Raw genomic sequence first — 12585 nt, forward strand, 5'->3', positions numbered from 1 at the left:
GCCTGAACTCAGCTCTGTCCAGCTCCAGAACCAAACTGTGAGGGAACCAAGGAGCCTGGGCCCCCAGACTCGGGCCACCATCCCTAGTCAACAAAGATTCATGCAGCAAAGAGAGAGATCATGTCCAGCTACACAACGCATCCCACCTTGTCGCTCTCGTCCTCAAAGGGAAGCTTCTGCCCCCAAACTTCAGCCTCTTCCTTGGCTGCCCTGATCTTAATTTCATTCATTCACTAATTCATTCATTTGTCCATCCACCCATCCATCTGTCCGTCCACCCATCCATCCATCCATCCACCCACCAACCTCACCCACCCATTCATCCATCCATCCACCCATTCATCCATCCATGCATCCATCCACCATCCATCCATCCATCCATCCATCCATCCATCCATCTATCCATCCACCCACCTCACCCACCCATCCACCCATCCATCCATCCATCCATCCATCCACCCATCCACCCACCTCACCCACCCGTTCATCCATCCATCCATCCAACCATTCATCCATCCATCCATCCATTCATCCATCCATGCATCCATCCACCATCCATCTGTCCACCCATTCATCCACCCATTTATCCATCCATCCATCCATTCATCCATCCACCATCCATCCATCCATCCATCCACCCACCTCACCCACCCATTCATCCATCCATCCATCCACCCATTCATCCATCTATCCACCCATTCATCCATCCATGCATCCATCCATTCATCCATCCATGCATCCATCCACCATCCATCCATCCATCCATCCACCCATTCATCCATCCATCCATTCATCCATCCATGCATCCATCCATCCACCATCCAACCATCCATTCACCCACCTCACCCACCCATTCATCCATCCATCCATCCATCCACCACCCATCCATCCACCCACCTCACCCACCCATTCATCCATCTGTCCACCCATTCATCCATCCATGCATCCATCCACCCACTCACCATCCATCCATCCATCCATCCATCCATCCATCCATCCATCCATCATCCCTTCATTCTCAGCAACCTGTCCAAAGCATGCCAAACCTGGACTTGATACTATCAAGCTAAACTAGGAACAAGGTGGCCTCCACCCTTCCAGGATAGAGAGAGGCTCTCTGACCCTTCACTGCTTCTGTGCCTCCTTGGTGTTTCTGCTTTTAAATGTAGCAGTGGTGATAATAATACCAGTTATATTTACTGAGCACTTACTATATGCCCGTCTGCACCAAACACATTCCTTGGAGCAACTCGTTTAATTCCTGAAGAGGTGGATATCATCCCAATTTTTAGATGAGGAAACAGGCTCAGAGAGGTGCTGTAATTTGTCCAAGGCCACACAGCCAGGAGGAGTGGAGACTGGGATTTGAACTCTTACTGTCTCTCTAGAGCTTAGGGGTAAAACATAACGGTTAGCGAGGTAACTGACCCAGCTGTCCCAAATGTTACAATCCCCGCCTCAAATCCTCACAAGCCACTCAGGTTATTATCATCATTATTAGCCCTATGTTGAAAATGAGGATGCTGAGGCTCGGAGGGAAATATGCAGCCCCCATTGGTCACTAGTAAGAGATGGGGCTAGATCAGAACCCAGGCTCCAAAGCTGGCTCCCCTCTGCCTGGTCTGCAGTTGCCACGGTGCTGGGTAAGAAACACTGCCACTGGTCTAAGTGCTCACCTGATTCATTTCCTCATTCATTTGACAACCACAGGCATGGCGGTCCCTACTCTAGGGGTCTGGGGATGAGCAGATTTGGTTCCTGCCTGGCTGCTTCACGGAAGGGCTGCAACAATGTCAACACAGTAACACAAAGTTGTTAACAGTATCAAAGTGAGAATACAGAGGCGGACAAGGTATTGAATGCACACTGTGCTAACTAAACCCTTTGTATGAATTTATTTTATCTGGTCTCACAATAACCCATTTTGCAGGTAAGGAAACTGAGGCTCCAGGGGTTATATAACTTGCCCAAGGTCACAAAGTGAGGAGCAAGCAGCGGAGACTTGTCTGTGTGGAATCCCAGCATAGCCTCGGGAATTCCAGGCTGCTCTTGGGGAAGGAGGCAGCCTGCCTGAGATCAGCACCCGGAGCCTCCCTCTGGCCCGTTGTCCTGACGATAGGGCTCATCTCAGCTGCATGGCTCATTCTCCAAAGGCCTTTCTGTCCTAGGGCTTCAGATTCCAGGCAGCTGCACCCAGCTGATGCTACACTGCCACACTCCAGCCCAGCTCCCAGAAGCTTGAACAATTTAAATAGCAAAGGCCCTGCTGGAGGGCTGGGTGCAGTGGCTCATGCCTGTAATTCCAGCACTTTGGGAGGCCAAGGTGGGTGGATCGTCTGAGGTCAGGAGTTCGAGATGAGCCTGGCCAACGTGGTGAAACCCTGTCTCTACTAAAAATACAAAAATTAGCTGGGCATGGTGGTGTGTGCCTGTAATCCCAGCTACTAGGGAGGCTGAGGCAAGAGAATCGCTTGAACCCAGGAGGTGGAGGTTGCAGTGAGCTGAGATTGAGCAACTGCACTTCAGCCTGGGTGACAGAGAGAGACTCCGTCTCAAAAGAAAAAAAAAAAAAAGACCCTGCTGGACTCTCACTGAGCTGAAGGCTGAACCTGGACCTTCTGGGACTTGGGATGATGCCAGGCTTCCTGCAAATGGGCAGAGAGAGGCTCCATCAGCACATTTTCTGGACGCAGAGACCGAGGCTCAGAGCTGGCAGCCCCAGCATGGGCATCACCGGGACCCAGGTCCTGAAGCCCAGCCCCTCTTGCAGCCAGGGAGTTCGGCTCCCATGGAGGGAGAAAGGGGCCTTTCTAGACTTTGGAATTCATGTCTGTAGTTCTTTAAGTTTTAGAATTTCTATAGAATAACTTATTCTATTTGCTCTCAACCCGCACAGAGCCCATGAGATCCAGGGCCTTGGGTTTCAGAGTCCCACCTGGCTGCGACTCTGGCCACCTTGCTTCCCGTCTCTGGGCTCAGCTCTCTCCTTTAGGGAAACCTGGCCTGCCTTGGGCTACCCAAGGGCAGTGGAAAATAATGGATATGAAAGGGCTTTGTAAAAAGCCACATGTCCAGCCAGGTTGTCACAAAGGAACCTTCATAACGAGAAGCCACATCCGTGTGAGACCCACACCAAGAATTTCCTCAGGCTGCTCCTCTTCCCGAAATGCCCCTCTGCCTCCTACTTGGCACGCTCCTACACACCTTTCAAGACCCAAGCCGAAAGTCACTTCTACCAGGAAGCCCTCCCTGACCCCTCTCAGGGGCTTTTCTTTAGTTCTCCTTCCCCTCCCCCAACAAATACACTGCAAAACTCACCAGGGAAGGACCCTGTTTCAAATCGCCCCTCCTCGCCCCCTGGGCCTGGCACCCTGTCCAGAACTTGGTAGACGCTCCAGAAATGTGGAATGAATGAACACTAAATGCATTTCTTTTGGTCTGTAAATCCAGCTGCACACGTACAATTCTCCCGACAAAGGAAAGGAACCCAAAGTGAAAGCAAATCACCATCGTTTCCGTGACAAGCTCCGGGAGCCTCAGAGGAAATTCTCGCGCTGGATTATGGAAGGAATTTGCCTTTATTTTTAATTTGTGCCAATATCTAAGAAAACGGCACTTTATTTTGAGCCCATCAGGCGACAACGAGGAGCTTCGGAATCTGGCACGGGAGACAAACTTTCCCAGTCCAATTTCCCAATGCAAATCTCTCCTCCGCGGCAGAGCCGGCCATCCCCTCCCTCTGCTGGGCATCTCTCTGAGGCTTGCCAGGGAGGAATAATCAGATTATGTAGCTGGGTTTTCAAAGATCACGGTTTGTCTCATTTTCCAGGGAAGTGTGAACAAAAAAAATTTTTTTTTCCCTCCCAGGGCTCTGTTAAGAGCTTCCAGAACTTAATTCAGTGTTAAATGGGTGTAATTTGGGAAACTCATGCATTATTTCTTAATTTCTGGAGGGAGCCGTTTGCACACATCTGTTGGGGTAGGTGTGCGTGCAGGCAGATGGGTGGTGACTGGAGTATGTGCCCCAGATGGGAGGGGAAGGAGAGCAGGCTGGGGGATATGGGCTGTTGATGTAAACGCCCCATTCAGGTTGATGTCGAAAAATATAGGACTGGAGGCATTTACATTTCATCTCAGCTTCTGCTTCTGTGGATGGCTAGGCAGGGAGCGATTCTGAAGCCCTTTCCTAAAAGGAGTGCCTCGGTGGGCTTCAGTGTAAATTTCATCATCTAGGAAATGTTTGTACTCCTCCCCACACCCCCGACTCCCCAAAGCTCCTCAAGGCCTCTGGACAATGTCCACCATGTCTGCAACATAGGCTTGAACATCCTTGGCCCTCAAGAATCCCCAGTTCACTGTGTGACCTTGAACACGGTCCCAGCCCTCTCTGGGCCTCAGTGTCCCCATCTGAATATGGGGAAGCAGATCGGTTTCAGCCCCCTCCACCAGCAGCTCCTGGGGCCTCTCCCCATCAGAGCACAGCACACGAGGCTCAGGCCTGCTGCTGGCACTGTCTTTGTCTGCCACCCTGCCCACCCCCTTGAGGGCTGTGGAGAGTGGGGTGCGCGCGCGCGCACACACACACACACACACACACGTGCGCGTACACCAGAGACCCTGCCTGGGCCTGGTCTGGCGCTTTCAGAGGCACTGTGTCCTGAGAGGCTGAACGAGAAAACCTGGGCTTGTGGGAAGTGGGGACGGCCAGTGACTGGGGAAGTCAGGATGAACATTTCTGACCTGGCCACAGCTAAGAGGAAAAGGAGGACGGGGCTCATCATAACTGGGGTGGGGGGACAGAAGGCACATCAGTAGGGCCAGCGGGACATCCACGGCCCCAGCTAGAGAATGATTTATTCATAGAGTCAATCGTTAAACAGGTTGGCTGGAAGCTGCCCGGGGGTGGGTCTCAGTGACCTTGGAGTCTCCTCCACCTCCCTAGGGGGTTCATGCTTAGGGGTCAAGGAATGTGTACCCTGGAGGAAGGCAGGAAGGAGGGAAGGGGTGCAAAAAGGGAGGGAGGAAGAGATGGGGCCACCCCCCTGCCAGGCCCTGTGCAGAGTGAGACCAGCGCCTATGGAATGGGTGTCCCCTGGTGTCCCCAGGAGGGCATAACCAGGGTGGGCAGGGCCTCGGGTCACCCTCCTCACTCATCCTGGCTCAGATGTCCAGAACGCTGCCTGTTTAGTGTTTAGGAAACAAGGCCCCACTATTCTTAGGGGTTGACAATTGTTTCAGTAACTTCTGAAAGAGCAGCTGGGCTGGGAAAAGCCTCTCTTGGGGGCGCTGGGGAAGGGGCTCTCAGTTCGCTCTAAGATCCTGTGAATCTGTTGTACAAGTCAACTGGGGAGAAGCTAAAGCAGCCGAGACTGGGTTAATAGAGGCAAAGCATCCCTAAGAAGGGAGGGGATAGCTTTCATCTAAGCATAAGGCAGGCCAGGCTCTGGGTCAGTAATATTGGAAAGTAAACAGGATAATGACTAGAGAGTGAGACTGCGGGGCCCCTGTCCCCTCATGCTTCCTGGTGCTGTGTCCCAGGAGCTCTATATCGCCACCCCTCACTAGGTGGTATAGTGTAGTGGTTGGGAGCCTGGTCCTGGTGGGGTTATGTATTATTAGCCTCTTTGGGCCAGTTTTCTCATCTATACAACAGAATCCACAGTTGCCACTGACAAGATTGGCATGAGGATTAAGTGGGAAGCTGGGTTCCGAGTGCGCTCAGCATGGTACCTGGCTCGGGGCAGGCCTTCGGGCTGTCACTGCCAAGTGCAACCCTAGTGCTGTGGGGGGTGCAATTGTGAGCCTGTTCGGTGAAGTCCTGTACTGTGGACACAGACAGCTGAAGTGGCCAGACCTGCTGTCTACATGCCACTGCCCCCCCAACCCGCCCCAGAAGCCAAGGGCCTGGGCATGAGGCAACCCTCTTGCAGTGTGGCCTTTGGGGTGGGGCTGGAGAGGGCTTGGCCAATTGTCCTAGGGAACTGGAAATCAGATTCACCTTCTTGGCCCAAACTGCCTCTCCCTCTGCCCACCTCAACCATGCGCAGCCCACCCAGAAGCTGTCTAAGCTCCAAACCTGGCCACCCTCCCCTCCTCCCTGCCCCACCCTGCTATTCAAACCCTCACTCAAGCTGGGGGTAGTGTTGTCTCCTGCCCTGGTCCTGCTCCATCCCCCAGCCCTCCAGGTCTGCAGCCACCTCCCAGCCCCGCACGTCCAGAAGGCTTCAGCTGCCCTGCTGTGTCTGCATCTCTGCCCACAGAGGGTCCCTGCCCAGAACATCTCCCCCTTCCTCTAGCTGATTCACGCCTGTCATTCTGGACCAAGCTCCCCTGGCCCCAACCTCTCCCAGGCTCCAAAGGACAGGTGCCTACCGCACGTGCACTTCCCCACCCCCAGGAGCTCCTCACTGCCTCGTGACCTGACCTAGGGATGCCTCCAGCTCTGCTGGCTTGTCCAGGGTCACTTCCTCCTCTGCTTCCTTGAGAGTGCCAAGGGTGAGCCGAGGCCCTTCAGCACAGGCATGGGGGCTCGGGGAGTTGGCTGAAGAAGGGGAGTGAAGGGATGGATGGATGGATGGATGGATGACTGGTAACTGGGAGTGGCTCTCAGCTGGTCTCACTCTGGGCAGGTCCCACTCGCTTTCTTTGTCACTCACTGACTGACAGGTCTGAGTGAGCAGCACTGGCCCTGCCCCCTACCCCTCTCATCCGGTCCACCTGCCCTGATAAGCTCCAGGCTGGGTGGCTCAGGAGAGCGAGAATGGGACACACACACACACACACACACACGTGGCTCTAAGCCAAACTGCTCCCCTCACCCCTCTTCATCAGTCCATACCTCCCAGATGCCTGAGACAGTGCCAGGAACGCAGCGTGAAGATGACATTAAAGAAAGAAACTGTCAGAAACCCTTGCCTGGGGTTTTCAGCTTCAGCCACAAGAGGGGCCGGGGCTGCCTGGTTGCAGAACTTCCTGGTCATCTCTTGCCAGAACAGGCACAGCAGACAGCCTCTCTGGGGAGACGGGGTGCTTGCAGAGAGGTGTCCCGCACTGAGCAGTCACAGATTCAGGGGATGGGGAGCGACCCCCCAATTCTAGGCAACCGTGACCAGCATGGAGATTGTACTGGTTGACGCCAGGACCTGAAGGTTATTTGAATTCTGCTTTTGAATGACATTTCTCACCGAAGCTGAAGCCTACCAGTAGGTGAAAAGTCCCAATGGTTACCCCTGGACCATCTGATTTCCAGCAAGGTTTGGACAATCAGAACCAGGCGAGGAAACAAAGGGTGATGGAGGGAGGGACTTCTCATCAGTCTGGGTCTGAACAGAGCTGAACTTGATGGTATTTCAGGCACAGCCAGCCAGCAGCGAGATTCACAGGACATTACTGACAGAAAACACCTTAGACAATGCCCAGAGCAGGGCCCTCATTTTATAGTCTAGTAAACTGAGGTCCAGAGACATGTGGACAGCTGCCTGGGGTCACACAGCCACCAATGCTCAGTGGGAACCGACAGGGGTTTCTCAGAGTGAGCTCACAGCAGCCTTTGGTGGTGGGCATGGCTGCCATTCTATCTTCCAGATGAGGAAACGGGCTGGGAAGCCTCAGGAGCCTTGGTCAAGGTCACACAGCCGTGGAGAGGGGGCTGGAGGCCACCCCCAGAGAGTCCCTGTGTGGGGCACTTCGTGTTCTTCCCATCCTAGGCTGGGATGCCTTTAAGTGACAGGTGCAATCACTTAAAACAGGCTCAGGAGGCCCAGAGAGGTAGGGGAGACACAAAGAGGCATCCCCAGAGGTGCTCTCCCGCAGATTACATAACTCCCCTTCCCTGTCGGATGGCCCCAGGGGTGAGGCTGGGGCAGCTAGCAAGAGTGGGGGAGACCCTAGAGGGGCATGGACCCGGCCTTGTTTGCCCACATCCTCTTGACTCTTTCCAAAGAGGTAACAGTTGCAGGCGCCAGGACGCGCTGGCTTTTTCCCCGTTTTTTTTCCTCTGGCTGAGTAACAAATACTAATACTAATAATGATAATAATAATTAGAATAAATATAACCTCGAGACGCTTGGGGTCTCGTTGCCATGGCAACCACGGGCACTAATGAGCTTCTGAGGCTGCCGCCGGGCCACCCCAGCCCCGGGCGCGGGATCAATGTTGATTCGGGCCCCGGAGGCGACAGCGGTTCCGCAGGGGCCGCGCGGCGGACCAGGACCCAGGGGCACGCACTTGGGAGGGGTCCTTCTCCCCGTCCCCTGCGCTGCCCAGCTGGGACCCCCAGGCCCCTCGGGGTCCGCAGCGTGGCCCTCAGTCCCCGTGCAGCCTGCACGGGGCTCCCAGCTCACTGAGCTCCCCGACTCTGTTCTTGGAAGCCAGTCCCCACCTCGGAAGCGGATTCCGGTCCCGGCCGCCGCGTCCCGGCGCGGTGCGCCCCGAACTGCTCTCTTCGGAACCCAGCCCCTTCCTCTCCAAGGTTCAGCGACCCCGACCTTGGTGAGCGCCGGCGCGGACCCCAGTGCCGAACACCGGCCGTCCCGCACGGTTCCTGCCCCCGGACCCTTCCCCGGTCGTCCCCAGCCCCTTTCTAAAGAGCCCCGGACCCCCGTCATATGCCCCTTACCCGCCTCTCCCAAAGCGCCCACCCTTCACCCCTTCTCCGGAGCCCCGCGCCGCAGACCCCGCCCCCCACTCGCCCAGACCCTCCTCCGCCAGGAGCTCCGCCCCGGCCCCTTTCCCCGCCGCTCTCGGACCCCGGCCCAGGCGCGCCCCTCCCCCGCGCGGCCCCCGCCCTGCCCGCCCCGGGGCTCAGCTCACCTCGTGCCCGCCGCCCGCTCGTTCCTCGCTTCGTAGCCGGGAGCCGGCGCCCGCGGGAGCCGCCTGCTGGGGTGCGGGGGCTGCCCACGCCCCCGCGATGCCCCTGCCGCCGCCGCAACAGTTGTCCGGGTTCTGGGGGCTGCGGGGACGCGGGGACTCCGGGCTCCCTGATCGGCGCTCGGAAGGCGCCCGCTCCTAGGCGCGCCGGGCGCGGCGCGGAGCTGGGGCCGGGGCCGGGGCCGGGGCTGGGGCTGGGGCTGGGGCCGGGGCTGCAGCTCCGGCTCGGCGTCCGGCTCGGGGTCCGGCTGGGGGTCCGGCGGCCGGCCGCATGCCCCGTCGCCGCCCGCGGCTACTCGGCGGCCCGCGCCGCCCGGCCGCCCGCCGGCCCCGAGCCCCGCGCCGCGCCCGCCGCCGCCGCCGCCGCCGCCGCCGCGCTCATGCTCGCCGGGCCCCGCGCTCGCCGCCGCCGCCGCTGCCCACTTCACTCTTTGGCGCTCGCTCCGCGCCGCGCCCTCTGCTGCCCCCTCGCCCGGGCTCGCCGAGCTCCCGCCGCCCTGCCCGCCGCGTCCTGCGCTCTCCTCTCCCTCCCTTCCTCTCTCTCTCTCCCTCTCTCTCTCTTGCGTCCTCCTCTCATTTTTTTTTTCTTTCGCGGTCTCTTTTCTCCCCCTCTGGCTCTTTCTCTCTCCCCTCCTGCTGTTTGCGGTGGCTTCTCACTTTCTCTCTTTCTACTTCCTTTCCGTCCGTTCTTTCACGCCTTCCTCCTCATTTTCCTTCCTTCTACTTTTCCCTTCCCTCTTTCCGCTTTCCTGCCCCGTTTCCTTCCTCCCTCCCTTCCTCCTTCCTTCCTCTGCGTTCTTCCTCTCTCCTTTGTTCCTTCCTCCTCCTTCCCTCCTTCCTTCCCACTCCCTTTTCCTCTCCTCTTCCCACCCCAGTCTCCTACTCCCCAGTCCTCCCATCCCCATCGAACATACACCTGCTTTGTCTGGGAGCCACGTTATTCCTGCCAGCCAGACCCTGGCCAGGAGGATCAGGGTCACGGTCAGCTTGGGCCAAGAACCCTTCACATAAGACAAGCTCCTCTGCCAGGGTTTCCTGTGGGAAAGGCCCCACTTCCCGACCCTCCTGGGCCACTGCATGGGGTCCCCTCTTCGGCTTCTTCTCCCCTCTCCACCCGGCAGCCCCCCAGCTCCAGTCTGCCCCCCATTTCACCCCTCACCTGCGGGACAAGGCTGCGCTTGCCCTTCTGTGGCCTCGAAGCCAGTGAGCCCCCGTTTCCCCACCTTCCTCTGTCCCTGGCCGGGAGACCTCTGGTGTAAAGAGATCTCGTGGGGAGAAGGTTGCAGCCTCCTCGAGGGCCCCAAGAGAGAATGGAGATGAGGATCTTTTATCGATTCCTCATTTTAGGAGGGAGAAGGGAGCCCCTGGAGGACTGGCCCCAAGATCCTCCCACCTGGGTCTCCTGAGATGGTGGCCCTCGTTTCATTTCTCTAAGCATTGATGGAACCGCACCAGAAACTGGGCTGAGCCCTTTATACTTGATGTATTCTTTATGCTTTATTTGTTCCTCACCACAGTGCTGGGCAGCGTCCTCCCCACTTCACAGCAGAGGTGCTGGGACTCAGAGAGGTTAGGACATCTGCTCTGAGCCACACAGCCAGCTAGGGGCAGAATCGGGGCTCAAGCCCAGGTCTGCCTGACGTCCAGGCCCAGTCCTCCAGCCTTGGCCCCTCACAGGTACCTTAGTAAACATCAAGAGAAGGCACCGAGGGCAAGTGCTGCACCCTCTCCTTACTGAGGAGGAACCAAGACAGCGGGAGGTGCCTGGCAACAGCTTGTGCGTGACCCGCTGATGGGGCTGGGAATCCAGATGGCATTTCCGATGCCACATCCTGGGCCCCTTTCAAAGATAAGAGGGAGGCTCAGCCTCATGCCCGAGGCACCCAGCTGGACAGTGGGAATGGTGCTGGGGCACCCACCCTAGGAAGCCTGCACTGTTGGAGTGCCTCAGTTTCCCCACCTGTCTCACAGGTGTCCATCCCTTCCTGTCTTCAGTGGACCTGGCTTGAGCAGCTGCCCAAGCAGGACACAATCTCCCTCCAAGGGAGCCGATGTGGGCCTTGCTCATGGGAGGGGCAGAGGGACCCCATGAATGCCCCAGCAGGGCGAGGTCAGGGTCACAGTGAGGGTTCAGGGAGGCAGTGCCTGCTCAGCCACAGGGGCAGGCAGTGTTGCCCAGTGGGAAGGCTCATGGGATTTGTAGCAAGGTGGCACTTTGTCCCTAATTGGCCAGGTGGCCTTGGGCACGGCACAGAAGCTCCCTGAACGTCAGTTCTCTTTCCTAAAGAGGTCACAGCACTGCCTCCCGCATAGAGTGTCTCGAGGACTAAATGAGACTGGGCCCATGAGATACTTCTCCTGGTGCCTGGCAAATATCCCAAGAGGGGGACGGAGGAAACTGAGGCCAAGAGAGGCCATGGAACAGGTAGAAGTGCCCGGTGCTGGTGGTGGCGGGGCTGGAAGGTGCCTGCCAGACTGTCCCGTCTGATTTTGGCTGTTATGCTGGAGAGGTGCCTGTCATCTGTGCCCTAGCAGGGACCGTGTCTCAGGCTCTCAGTGCCAGGGACACTCAGCGTTGAGGGATGCGGGCTGAGCAAGGGGAGGAAGTGTGGGGGTGTCACAGCAGGCTGCCTGTGTTGCTGGGATGGGGTGTGTTGTGTGTGTGGTGTCTGTGTGTGTGGTGTATAGTGTGTGTATGTGTGTGTTGTGTGTTGTGTTTGTTGTATGAGTGGTGTGTGTGTGTTGTATGTGTGATTTGTATGTGGTGTTTGGTGTGTGCGTGTGCTATGTGTGTTCTGTGTATGCATATTAAATGTGTGGGGTGTATGGTACATGTGTGAATATGTATGTGTGTATGACAGAATCTGAATGAGTGGTGTGTGTTTTGTGTGTGTGGTATGTGTGTGAATATGAGAGTGTGTGAGTGCTGTGTTTTTTGTGAGTGTGGTGTGTGTGAATATGAGAGTGTGTGAGTGGTGTGTGTGTCTTGTGTGTGTCATATGTCTGTGTGGTACTGTATATGAGGGGTGTGATGTGTGTTTATGGTGTGTCTGTGTGTTATATATAGTGTGTGGTGGTGTGTGTGGTATGTGTGAGATGTGTATGTTTGTGAGTATACATAGGACTGTTGAAAGTGTGTGCTGTGTATGTGTTGTATGTGTTGTGTGTGTATGTGTGTATGAGTGTGTGTTGTGTGTTGTATGTTATGTGTGTTGTGTGTCATGTGTGGTATATGAGTATAAATGTGTGTGTTGTATGTGTGCATTGTGTGTATGTGGTATGGTTGGTGTGTGGTCTGCGGTGTGTATGGTGTGTTTGTGAATGTGTATGTATGCGTGTGTGTATGAAAGTGTGAGCAGGGTGTGTTGTGTGTATATATGAAGATATGAGTGTGATATGTATATGTGAGTGATGTGTGTCAAAGTGTGTCTCAGGCTGTGTGTGTGAGTGTGAGTGATGTGTGTGAGGGTTTGAGTGGTGTGTGGTGGTTTGTGGGGTGTGTGATGTGTGTGTGTATGTGAGTGTGTGAAGGTGTGAGTGAATGGTGTGTGGTGGTGTTTGGGGGGTGCATGAGGGTGTGAGTGGCGTGTGTGTGTGAGGGTGTGAGTGCTGTGTATGGGGCCTGTGGTGTGTTTGTATGTGAGGGTGTAAGCCGTGTGGGGATGTGGGGTGTGTGTGAGGGTGTGAGTGGTGTATGTGTGTGAAGGTGTGAGTGCT

At 56.3% G+C, this 12585-nt stretch overlaps 1 protein-coding gene across 1 annotated transcript in view; it reads right to left on the minus strand.

Moving 5' to 3' along the window:
• The window catches only part of SHISAL1 (shisa like 1), an 87568-nt gene extending 78504 nt beyond the window's left edge, over positions 1–9064 (minus strand). Inside the window, exon 1 of the mRNA XM_016939362.4 lies at positions 8812–9064. The gene's annotated coding sequence lies outside the window, so the exon portion shown is untranslated. The remainder of the gene's footprint in view (positions 1–8811) is intronic.
• Positions 9065–12585: the final 3521 nt, after the last annotated feature.

The sequence above is a fragment of the Pan troglodytes genome, chromosome 23, assembly GCF_028858775.2.
Source record: "Pan troglodytes isolate AG18354 chromosome 23, NHGRI_mPanTro3-v2.0_pri, whole genome shotgun sequence".
Classification (NCBI taxonomy): Eukaryota; Metazoa; Chordata; class Mammalia; order Primates; family Hominidae; genus Pan; species Pan troglodytes.